General features: G+C 42.3%; 1 protein-coding gene across 2 annotated transcripts in view; it reads left to right on the top strand.

Annotated features, from left to right (window-relative positions):
* CFAP54 (cilia and flagella associated protein 54) overlaps positions 1 to 13381 on the top strand; it is a 331179-nt gene that overhangs the window by 304920 nt on the left and 12878 nt on the right. The window lies entirely within an intron of this gene.

Genomic DNA, 13381 nt, shown 5'->3' with positions numbered 1-13381 from the left:
TACCATCTGTTTCCTTAAATCACTGTGCTAGCTGAATCAGTGGGAAGCTTTTACATTTATAGTTTTACAATTGTGGCTTTTTTATACAGTACATAAAGCAAATCTTGTAAAGGAAGAAACAGGATGACATTGTTATGTTACGAAGCAGCCGTACTTAGCAACATATATTGCAGTTTCCAGTACCTTTCATAACTGCTATTTAAATAGTTTTTATTCATAAATATGTAACCCCTCTTTATTTCCATAGAAAGATTAAGACATACACTAGGGTGGGGGCCTGTGTCCTACACCCCGATATGTACATACTGTAAGAAGCCAGCGGAGAGCCTGGCTTGGGTCTGCAATGTGACAAGACATGAATCTGTAAATAGCAAGGCTGTGTATTCATATATCAACACAATGATCTCTTTCCGATCCTCAATTGTGAGGACCCTAACCATATATATGTATATATGTATATATGTATATATGTATGTATGTATATGTATATGTATTCGCATATTACAGCTTATAAAAATAATACACACAATGTGTATATTGCTGCGCTAATGTCCCTCAGTGTCTCGCTCTTTAGTCCCAGTATCTTGTCAAGGGGCACATGTAGGTGCCAGCACAACGTATAGCTCGTTTATAATACTGGTGGGTTTGTGGTTTCAGGCCTGTTCCTTCGAAAATTCTTGGGGTCACCTGAGTGTACTGACAATGATACTGCCCGGTCGTACGTGTGATCCCCTTGTAGGTTACTCACAGATCCTGGAACAATATGGGCTGCAAATTGTCCAGGGGACCTTTTGTGGTTCTCTCTTTGGCTGCTCTGACTCTGGTGATCTGTGATGACTCCGCTCCCATGCTGATCTTCCGCTTCTCGGCTCCATGGGACAGGGACCACTATCCTCCCAGTCTCTGTAGCTCTGGCTCCCTCGTGCTCCACTTGGAACTCTTAATCTCTCCTCTCTTAGCTCATTCCCTAATAATCTCCAATCACATGAACCCTTCTTTAGGTTGACAGTCATTGGCTGTCCATATTAACTTGGACTCTTTACAAATATATACATGCATACATACAGTACAGTACATGCATTGTAAGTTTACAACTATATGCTACTAAGTACAATGTGCTTAGATAATGGGTTCAGATCTGGTGAAGGACATGATTTTCAGTCACTGATCCAAATAACCGAGACGTGTGGTGATTATTTGATGACACTCTCTAGTGTACTATTATCCAGGGCATATTTGAGCCAGTGTAGATTGTAGCACATGAATGGATAGCATCAGAGTAAGAAACTCCAAAATCCAGTGCTCAAAAGTATCTCACCAGTCTTTGGACAGAGGAAAAGTTCTGCTGTATATTTCAAAAGTTTTACTCTCAATGAGAGTCAGTACTCACGGCTTGGTGACAGGCTGGATAATGGAGAGAGTCACGATATTTCAGATCTAGTAAACCTATTAATGACCTGCTCCATGTCTCTTATCTGGACCCAAATCTCGACTAGTAGAGTGACTGCATCAGTACTTTTTCTGTCCAATGTTTTAATACAATAAATCCTTCTGATTCACCTATCCCATGATTGACGCAGTGCACCGGTTCTTCCCTGTCTGGGAGTTTTCGCATATTATATTGCTTTGTATTTTACTGTATGTTCAACTTTGTTTCATTTTGATTTCTGTATTCTGCATACATGATTTGATATCATAATTTTGTTTATTGCAGTTCTACATCGCAAACATACCCTGAGAAAAGAGCGAGTAGGATGATGTTATTCTATATGTCGTATTGATACTTTTCTCTTGATCAGTAAAGTATATGACCAGTACTGTACATACAGTACTGAAAAAACATACAAAGTGGCAACATGGCTTAAGTTATGTAAAATTATATCCTACAAACACAGAGTTGCTTTGTTACTGAAACAGTTGTCATCAAATGATTACAGGCGGTCCTCGGTTATCCGACGCAATGTGTTACTCAAAATGGCGTCGGATAGCAAAGCGTTGTAAAGCGAAACACATTTTCCCATAGGAACACTGTTTAAATGAAAGGCTCCGTTCCTGAATGCATTTTTAACACTAAAATACACCAAATATTTTACGCAGACAATAAAATATGCAGCACACACATAAATTATGATGTAAAGATTCTATTTATTGAATCCAGAACTGTATAATAAAACAATATTCTGTACTGTACAGTAATGTACAGTATGAGCAAAAAAAACCCCATAAATTCTTGGAGGAAGATGATTGGGTGGAATCTTCAATGGATAACGGACTTCTTGGAGGTAATGTAGGTGGACTTGATGGTTTGGGCCTCTCGAAGAAGCTCTTCAATGAAGTCTGGACAGATCCTTTTCTGCCTGTAGATCTCTCCATAGCAGCTGATTAGGTTGGACACCCCGCGATTGACTGAAGAACTCCATTCAATATTGGGGTAATTTTCCTCAAATATGGCCATTGCGCTATCAATGTGCTTGAATGCCGCAGTCAACATTTTTGTTGATAAAATTTTACGTGGTTGTGCCACATAAGCAGATTCATGGGCCTCTTCTTCAGCAATTTTTTGCTGTTCAACTTGCATCAGGTCTTCATTGCTCAACTCGTTAGAATGTGAGGCGAGCAACGCCTCAATATCCTCGGTTTCCACCTCCAAGTTGAGATCTCTGCCCATTTGCACAACACTTTCTGTAACATCTTCAACAGTCTCTGTAATGCCTTGGATATCTGAGACAAAATCAGGGCACAAATTACGCCAAACACAATTTAACTTGGGATTGTTTGACCTCATTCCATGCCTCTCCGATTTTTCTTACTGCATGGGGAATGTTGTAACCCTTCCAAAATTCTTTTAAGGTTGGACCTCCTTCTACATCAGTTGGTCTGATTGCCTGGACAAATGTTCGCCTAAAATAGTAGGCCTTGAATGAAGCGATAACCCCCTGGTCCATTGGCTGTATCAATGAGGTGGTGTTGGGGGGCATGAACACAACCATAATGTTTGAATGGTGGTCATCCAGGTACACAGGATGACCAGGAGCATTGTCCAGGAGCAGCAATGCTTTAAAATCAAGATTTTGCCTTGTGCAATATAATTGCACAGCTGGAATAAAATGATGTTGGTACCAGTTCTCGAAAAGGCTCCCTGTCACCCATGCCTTACGGTTGGACTTCCAAATCACTGGAAGTGTGCTCTTTGCATAACCCTTGAATGTAGGGTTTTCTGCATGGTAAACAAGCAAAGGTTTTAGCTTGAAATCACCTGCAGCATTTGATCCAAGCAGAAGAGTCAGCCTGTCCTATGCACCTTTAAAACCAGGCATAGATCTTTCCTCTTTTTCAATGTAGCTTCTACTGGGCATTTTCATCCAGTAGAGCCCAGTCTCGTCTGCATTGAATACTTGACGAGCGCAATGGCCACCATCCTCTATAATTTTGGCTAATGTAACAGGGAAGGTTTTAGCTGCCTCCTCATCAGCACTAGCAGCTTCACTGGTCACTTTAATGTTATGCAAGTTTGCCCTTTCTTTAAACCGCATAAACCAGCCCCTACTTGCAGTGAACATTTCATCAGTGGACCCTTCTCTATGCTGGTGCTTAATGTCCTCATAAAGACTCAAAGCCTTCGCCTGAATTACAGTAAGGCTAAACTAATGAGTGCATGATGCTGGGATTGATCTTCCAGCCATATGATGAGGAGGTTTTCTACCTCAGCAATATGCCCAACACATTGCCTTATTGTTGTACCTTGCATAGGAGCTGAGCCTGTAATCTGTTCCAATATTCTTGCCTTATCTTTTATAATTGTCACAACAGTTGTGCGAGGTATATCCAAGGCACGTCCAATATCTGTATTTGTCTCTCCTTTCTCAGAGCGCTTTATGATCTTTAGTTTGGTCTCTAAAGTAACAGATTTTATATTACGTTTTTGAGCAAAATCACTTTGCTTTTTGCTTTTATCAGACATGGTTAATGGCCTAAAATGCACCACTAAACCTTCACACAGACTGATCTGAATGATTTCCCTGACCTGCAGCCTTCTGATTGGCCAATTGTTGCAACTTTGCAAAGCGTCGTAAGAGCGTTGGATAAGCCGTTCAGGCGTCGTAAAAACGCCCATAGGGATGCATTGCATAGTGTCGGATAAGCCATTCGTCGTAAAACGAGGACTACCTGTATTAGCATTGAGGCTGATAATGAAGGTCTACTGATTATCAAGCTTGTGAGATGTTAGCTGACACAGGTATTTCATACAGGGTCATTGTGACAGGGCCTTAACACCTGCCTAAAAGGTCTTCAATAGAAAGCCTGTATTGGTATGATGAGTCCAGCAGGGAGCTAGTTAATTGCAGCTCCTAAAATACAGTCCTAGAATATGTATAAGGCAGGTGCATTGGGGTATAATATATAGGCTGGTACACAGTCATTTTCAAACAAAGCCTATAAAAACTTGGCTGGGAGAAAAATGACAAGGCATGCAGGCTTATGAATGCTTTGGCCAAAGGGTTTAACAAAATTACCCTTTTTCATGAGATCATTATTTTATTATGTTATTATTATTTTTTAGCCTAATTGGTAGGAGCGCAGGAATCGTTCTTTGGCTGTGGTCCCAGTGACTGCCACAGCGCACAATCACCGGCACCCCAGTCACTCAGGGCCGAGTACATGCGTCGGCGCACATTCAGCAGCCGCGCTGTACTGCAAGATTCCACACACACAAAAAAATTGTGTGTGTAACTTGCGACGGAGCCGTGGCCATGCCCCTGCCGGCAGTTCAGCCAATGAGGGCGAATCAGCCGCGTGAGGTCATGGCCACTCCCCCGCCACGCCCTCTCCTGTCGCAACCTTTCTCTCCCAGGACCGCGTGTGCGGGTGCAGCGCTGTGCACGCGCTGTGCACGCGCCGACACCCCCACCCCCCGCCGGGCGCGTGTGCACTGGGACCGCAGCATTTTTGTTTTTCTATATATAAGGCCTATCTTTTTACCAGCAGCAAACTTCTATAGGGAGGAGCGTGGTATTATGTACAGTTTCTCTAAAATCAGCATGTAACAGCACCTGTGATCTGTTCATGGTTCGTACAGATCGAGAGCAGAACGCTGTGACTGGTTGTCTGTGATCCGTTCGTGGTTTGTGTATACTGAGGATGGAATGTTGTGATCAGCTGCCTTTGTTTATACTATATAGCCACAGCGATTAAAGATACATATCTGTTACTTTTGTGCAGTGGGTTCAATTTAGACAACCATCACAAACGATACAATATGATACATTTGGTTGTTGCTCTATAGATGCCTACTACCTAAATATTCTCAAATAATTATTAGATGGATTAAATATCGAATAGACATCTAAGGATACTTGATCTCTGTGCATCTAATATTCTGCTAATATACAGTTAGGTCCGGAAATAATTGGAGACTGACACAATTTTCATAATTTTGGCTCTGTACGCCACCACAATGGATTTGAAATGAAACAACTGAAACGCAATAGAAGTGCAGGCTTTCAGCTTTAATTCAAGGGTTTGAACAAAAAAATCGTGTGAAACGTTTAGGAATTGCAACCATTTTCATACACAGTCCCTTTATTTCAGGGGCTCAAATGTAATTGAACAAATGAACACAATCATAAATAAAATGTTCATTTTTAATACTTTGTCAAGAATCCTTTGCATGCAATGACTGCTTCAAGTCTGGAACGCATGGACCTCACCAAACGCTGGGTTTCCTCCTTTATGATGCTTTGCCAGGCCTTTACTGCAGCTGTCTTCAGTTGTTGTTTGTTCGTGGGTCTTTCTGCCTTAAGTTTTGTCTTCAGCAAGTGAAATGCATGCTCGGTCAGGTTGAGATCAGGTGATTGACTCGGCCATTGCAGAATATTCCACTTCTTTTCCTTAAAAAACTCCTGGGTTGCTTTCACAGTATGTTTTGGGTCATTGTCCATCTGTAACGTGAAGCGCTGTCCAATCAACTTCGCTGAATTTGGCTGAGTCTGAGCAGACATATCCCTATACACTTCAGAATTCATCCGGCTGCTTCTGTCTTCTGTCACATCATCAATAAACACTAGTGACCCAGTGCCATTGCAAGCCATGCATGCCCATGCCATCACACTGCCTCTACCGTGTTTTACAGATGATGTGGTATGCTTCGGATCATGATCCGTTCCAAGCCTTCTCCATACTTTTTTCTTCTCATCATTCTGGTACAGGTTGATCTTAGTTTCATCTGTCCAAAGAATGCTGTTCCAGAACTGGGCTAGCTTTTTTAGATATTGTTTGACAAAGTCTAATCTGGCCTTTCTATTCTTGAGACTTATGAATGGTGTGTACCTTGTGGTGAACCCTCTGTATTTGCTCTCGTGAAGTCTTCTCTTTATGGTAGACTTGGATAATGATATGCCTACCTCCTGGAGAATGTTCTTCACTTGGCTGGATGTTGTGAAGGGGTTTTTCTTTACCATGGAAAGGATCCTACGATCATCCACCACTGTTGTCTTCCGTGGACGTCCAGGCCTTTTTGTGTTGCAGAGCTCACCAGTGCGTTCTTTTTTTCTCAGAATGTACCAAACTGTTGATTTGGCCACTCCTAATGTTCCTGCTATCTCTCTGATGGATTTTCTTTTTTTTTTGCAGCCCTGTTTCACTTGCATTGAGAGTTCCTTTGACCGCATGTTGTGGGTTCACATCAACAGCTTCCAAATGCAAATGCCACACCTGGAATCAACTCCAGACCTTTTACCTGCTTAATTGATGATGAAATAATGAAGGAATAGCCCACACCTGTCCATGAAACAGCTTTTGAGTCAATTGTCCAATTACTTTTGGTCCCTTGAAAAAGAGGGGGCTACATATTAAAGAGATGTAATTCCTAAACCCATCCCCTTGGATGTGAATACCGTCAAATTAAAGCTGATAGCCTGCACTTTAAGCCCATATTCATTATTTAACTTAACTGTAACGTGAATATATTTTGGTACACAGCCAAAATAACAAAACTTGTATCAGTGTCCAATTATTTCCGGACCTAACTGTATATGCTTTGTATATCACTTTGAAGTATTAACTCTATGTAGGGATATTTATATGTCTACCTACAGTACTTAATAGGCTGTATTGTCCACTTGAATTATATTGCTGGTGGTATCTAGCCACTGATCGTGATATACTGTACACATACTGCGTGTATAGGGTGTAGCTCTTATTTTGCCTAATACCAATGTGCGAATTACTGCTACTCCTACGACCATGTTTGCAGATTTCTGTCTACTAGTATTATACAAAAAGGACAGAACTAGCTAACAATACAAATATACTCTACACTCTACTCCACTACGTTAAATTTTATTAATATTTAACTTTTAATAGTTCGTTGTTATTGTGTAAAAATATACTGATGTAATTTTTTTTTATTATTTTGTTTTTTAATACTGATCCCACTAGGGTTAAGAGATTGACCAGAAGGAGGTATCGATTGATAGGTTACCATCAGCCAAAAATTCATATTTACACCGGCATGGAGTGCAAATGTGGGGTTTCTTTTTGACTCTCTTAGAGTCAAATCTGTGAGCTACAGACAATTAACCAGTCTCCACCTGGCTCATCAGACAGGTAGAAAAGCCTTCTGCTTGAACTGCTAAAGATCGCTCTAGCACATGGAAGGTGTTTGCTGACAGAGAGAGATTCCAGGGAACCAGCCGTCTTTTCCAGGACACAGCAGTCACTGGAACCCGCCAGAGGGTGCCCCCTTACTTAGTGTACAATGAGAGGCAACGGTATTGTCAGGATTGCCTAGACCTCCTGCCTAGCCATAGCTTCCTTGTCCACTGGGTGTGCTGCTGCCTTCTGTTGGCTCTGGGTTCCTCTGTCTGTCTGTCTTGTTGTTGCTCCTGTCTCTGTCCTTATAGCTTGCTTCCTGTCTGTTGGTTTTGCCTTTGCTTCAAGTCAGACTCCCATGCACATGCCTGTCTTTGATCCTGATCTGTTTATGTACCTGTATTATAGTCTGTTCACAGTAAAGGTCCTTGCTAGTAATCTGGCTTGTCCCTGTCTGTTCCTGCTCCCCGGTCTCAGTCCCTGCTCCCTGTTCTCAGTTCCTGTCCCACCCCGCCTGTCCTGTTCCAGTCTCCTCGTTGCCGACCTCTGCTTGTTACCTGACTTCGCTACCTGCCGCCTGCCTCGGACCCCTGCTTGTTACCTGACTTCGCTACCTGCCGCCTTCCTCGGACCCCTGCTTGTGACCTGACTTCGCTACCTGCCGCCTGCCTCGGACCCCTGCTTGTGACCAGTACTACGCTCGTGCTGTTCCGGCCACCGAGATCCTACCCGCCACAGGAGTCTCCCGTGACAGAAAGCAAAGGCCACTTCTGGATCTCGCTGGAACAGATTCTTCTTCTGCCTGCACCCTTTCCTGCCTGCTGCAGCAGATCACATCCGCATGGTTGAAGATAAGTACTTTCGTTTCTTTTTTGGAAATCCAAGTTGGGATTTTGAAAGTTTTTTTTTTTTTTGCTGCTAAGTGTTCTGCAAGAATTATTGCGTTCATAACAAAAAAACATTTTTTCTGAGACTAGAACTGTTGCTGCAAGAGACTTTTGCAGCTTTCTTTGAGATTTTTATTTTTGTGCAGTGCCTGGGTTTACCCTTGCAGTACCTGTTGCCACCTTTTTAGACTCTGACTTTTCATTTCCTGGATAGGCTTGTCTCTGCATCACTGGTTGGAACACTGCTGTTCACAGGGTTCTCATTTCAAAAGACAAGAGTGCTTCTATTATTTTGTTACTGCATACTGTGATATGTTCCTGCAATCTGTAGTTTTTCATATGATTGGTTCTAAGGTTTCAGGTTTACCTGCAAGTTCCCCTAAAGTTTGTTTCTCTGCAACATATGATATCCCTACGCCTGATATCAAAGGTTTCAGATTTGACTGCAGGGTTCTCTGTCTGATATTCCTATGTCAAAAGTTTCAGATCTAACTACAAGTTTTCTCTGTATTAGTTTCCTGCTGTCTATGATATTTCTATGCCTGATATCAAAAGTTTCAGATTCAACTGCAGGTTTTCTTTGTCTATATGATATCCCTACGCCTGATGCATAAAGATTTAGATGTAACTGCAGGTTTTCTTTGTCTATATGATATCCCTACGCCTGATGCATAAAGATTTAGATGTAACTGCAGGTTTTCTTTTGTCTATATGATATCCCTACGCCTGATGCCAAAAGATTTAGATATAACTGCAGGTTTCTCTGTCTATGTGTTTTCCTTGCATTTATAATCTCTGTGACTGATGTTAAAGTCTCAAAGGGTCAGCTCTCCTATCTTGTGTCTCTCTGTGTCTAATATTCCTGTTGTTCATTCAATGCTTCTGTTTTAAAAACACATTTCCTCTTTACTGGTTTCTTGGGAAGTGTGGTTTAATTATGGCTCCCACTCAAACAGTCTTGAGCAGTAAATGTGAACACAGTACCACTGATTCTTCAGAACTTCTCAAAGCAAAGAAGAAGAAGAAAAAGAAGGGAGGCATTACTGTGGAAGTTGCAGAAGGAATTAAGAATGAAAATTTAACCTCAGAGTCTGCATTTGATGAAAGAGATATGCTGCAGCTTAAGGCAACTCACAGACGTATCCCAAGAATAGTAGAAGAGAAGAAAGATGCCCCTACTCAGACGCTTCAAGCTGCACAGAAAGCGATTGATTGTCTTTATGGACGTTTAGATAAGGAGCAAGAAACTAATTCTGCACTACAGAGCTGTCTATCCTCAGCAATTGCTAAGTGTGTTCTCCAGGAAAAAGAAAAGCACCAGTTGGAGAGTGACTTGGATGTCATGTCAGGTGAGCTGGAGGGGGCATATACTGATGCTGCTGAGAATCGGCGCCTCGCTTCTAAGAGTAACGAATTCCTGGAAATCTCTATGAAGGAAATTGAAAGGCTTAATACAGAGCTTAAAGTCTCCCGGGAGGAGATTTGCTACTTCAAAAAAGAGATGGAAGTCGTTCAGGAGGAGAGATGCTACTTCAAAACAGAGATACGTTCTATGAGAAACGCCTCCGAAGAGTTAAAAAGTAGGTTTGAAACTGTAAACCAAGAGTACAAGAATCTCTGTGTCCAGGTCAGTGAAGGAGATAAGAAACTCCATGAATTAGGAGAGGAGAAGAAGCAGTTGGCCCAGGAAAAGTCGGATGTGCAGACAGCACTGCAGAATGCAGAGAGAGAGCTGCAAGAGGAACGTGTCTCCCTGGAGCGGCGCACACAGGCAGAGAATATGCTGCAGAGTCAGCTGCGAGAACTGCGTGCACATCTGCAGGACATCAAGGAGAGATGGGTGAATGCTGAAGAGAGACAGCGAGTATTGCAGGAGGAAAGTTTCCAGACTGCTTACAAAATAAAGACGCTGCAAGATTTTTTGAGTACCCAGTGTGTCCCCAAAGAACAGCATGAGGAGCTGAAGGCCACACTGAGCATGACCAGAGCCTCGCTGGAGGAAGAGCTAAAGCTAGCAGCTGAACTCGCATCTCAGCAGTTCGCAGCGCTGCAGGCACAGATCGCTGAGCTCAAGACACAGCTTGCCAAAAAGGAGGATAAAGAGAGATCGGTATCAGATCAGAGGCGCTACTCCCTAATAGACCCTTCCACTGCGTCAGAAGTTCTACGGTTACAGCATCGCTTGGTTAGCACTGAAGACGCCCTCCGAATTGCTTTGGATCAGGGTCACCAAGTGGAGAAACTAATGGAAGCCATGAGAAGCAGCTCGGAGAAGTCTCAGATCACTGGAAACTCAGGCTCAGCCAATGGGATCCACCAGCAGGACAAGGTCCATAAACCAGAGATGGGAACAAATGATATTTCTGAAGAAAGGATAAAAGTGAAACAGACAATGGAAGAGCTACAACTCAAACTCAGCAAGCGAGACAAAGAAGCATTGTCCATGTCTTCCCATGTCGAAACACTATGGGCCCAAGTAAATGCGCTAGAAAACAAATACAAGTCAGGAGACAAGAAGGTAGATTCACTAGCGAAGGACAATAAGAAGCTGGAAGTGGAACTAGAAGCTCTTTCTAGGAAATCCCACAATTCCTCTGGACAGTTTGTCATGATCAGCCAAGATGTGCTCAAGAAAGAGAGAAATTTAAATGACCTGCGAGTTTTGCTCTTGGAGTCCAATCGTCACTCGCCGGGGCCTGAGAAAGACTCAAGCCGAGAGGTGCATCGAGCTGACTGGAGATTGAAGGAGCAGAAACTCAAAGATGAAATCAGAGTATTAAGAGAAACACTAATGATTATGGATAAAGAGATATATTGGTCACAAAAAGAGACCACGAAGAGTGAACTCTGTGTCCCCACTGACTCATGTAGAAAGGCTGCATCCGTCTTTGCCCACGTTCCTGATGTCTCTGCCCCTGCTTTTGGGTTGAACGCACCCATTCGGAGGTTCCTTGCAGCACCCAATGTACCTGTGGAGTATTCTCTGCCCGCTGACAAACCACCAGAGGTGGGTCACCTTGAATCCACTTTTCATCAAGGCCTCCGGGAAGAGCCTGGAGGATCGTCCGGAGAACACTCTTGAGAGGGGGGAGTAATGTCAGGATTGCCTAGACCTCCTGCCTTGCCATAGCTTCCTTGTCCACTGGGTGTGCTGCTGCCTTCTGTTGGCTCTGGGTTCCTCTGTCTGTCTGTCTTCTTGTTGCTCCTGTCTCTGTCCTTATAGCTTGCTTCCTGTCTGTTGGTTTTGCCTTTGCTTCAAGTCAGACTCCCATGCACATGCCTGTCTTTGATCCTGATCTGTTTATGTACCTGTATTATAGTCTGTTCACAGTAAAGGTCCTTGATAGTAATCTGGCTTGTCCCTGTCTGTTCCTGCTTCCCGGTCTCAGTCCCTGCTCCCTGTTCTCAGTCCCTGTCCCGCCCCGCCTGTCCTGTTCCAGTCTCCTCGTTGCCGACCTCTGCTTGTTACCTGACTTCGCTACCTGCCGCCTGCCTCGGACCCCTGCTTGTTACCTGACTTCGCTACCTGCTGCCTGCCTCGGACCCCTGCTTGTGACCTGACTTCGCTAACTGCCGCCTGCCTCGGACCCCTGCTTGTGACCAGTACTACGCTCGTGCTGTTCCGGCCACCGAGATCCTACCCGCCACAGGAGTCTCCCGTGACAGGTATTGAATGTGGCATATAGAATGATAATGTAAAAATGTTATAAAAAACAATATCAATCATCAACTGAATGAACATTAAACACGTGACATTTTCAAGTAGTATCATATTGCTTAAAATGTTGTTTAAATCGATTTGTTCTTTCTTTGAATTAATTATTGTTCTGTTTTTCCTCTCATCCTCATCTGCAAAGGTCAGGCAGTTTCCTGACAGGACATAATCATGTATCACCCTCACTATTACAGACAGCTAACAAGCATAAAGTCTTTTGATTATTTTGTTTTGTTACCAAAATTAAGCTTTATTGGTTTTAATAACTGTTGTACGTATAATGATTTGAGCATATCAGGGTGACTTCGGTCAGACTTCTCCATGTAATGTAATACATATTTTACCAAAAGGTGAAGGTGTCATTTTTTAGAGGATTTTAACTAAGAATTTATAAAGACATTTATTGAAAATCTATCAAACAAGTATGTTGATTTTTATTAAACAATTAAGGTCTGTGAATCTTTGCCAGTTATTGTTGTACTGATTTGTTCAGTTACTGATGATTTACCTTTTACCTAGAATGTACAGAATGGGGTTACAGTGTTTTTGGTAATCTTTAGATGAAGTACAGAATACTTGTTCATAAACATGGATCTTAATGTTGGAAGGTGAATTCATAAACCAAAAGGAAGCAGAATGGGGTTATGATGTACTACTGTATTGGAAGAAACTGTGTTGACATTTGTGTTGATATTTGTGGCGCACACAATATTAAGCATCAATGGGGAAAAAAATATTAACTGTTTTTATTTAAATAAAGATAGGCCACATTATTTACAGAAGGGAGGTGTCTGCAGTCTTTGATTTGTAATGTAATTTATGACACATGAATTATCCGTGAGGCTGAAGTATCCAAATGTACTACTCATTTTTTTCAGACATAGCACTACACAAAGATATTTTATACCCCATTTTTTTAACCTTGGGTCTATGTATCAAGGCAAAAGTTCTGCAATTAATTATACCATGTGTATTTTAAAAAAATCCTATTGTTTTCATTGGGATTTTTCTTGATTAATCTGCTGCAGTTTTTGCCCCAGAATTGCACTACATTTGTCTCGATAGATGGATTCACTGAGCCTTTTACACAGCACATTTGCCTTGTTCCAGCACAAACAGATGTCTATGGGATTACCATAAATGTCATTGCCTTTCAGCATCTCTGATACTTCTAGTGACATAGTATAAA

The sequence above is a fragment of the Ascaphus truei genome, chromosome 5 (genome assembly GCF_040206685.1).
Source record: "Ascaphus truei isolate aAscTru1 chromosome 5, aAscTru1.hap1, whole genome shotgun sequence".
NCBI lineage: Eukaryota > Metazoa > Chordata > Amphibia > Anura > Ascaphidae > Ascaphus > Ascaphus truei.
This window is presented reverse-complemented; position numbering and strand designations above follow the sequence as displayed.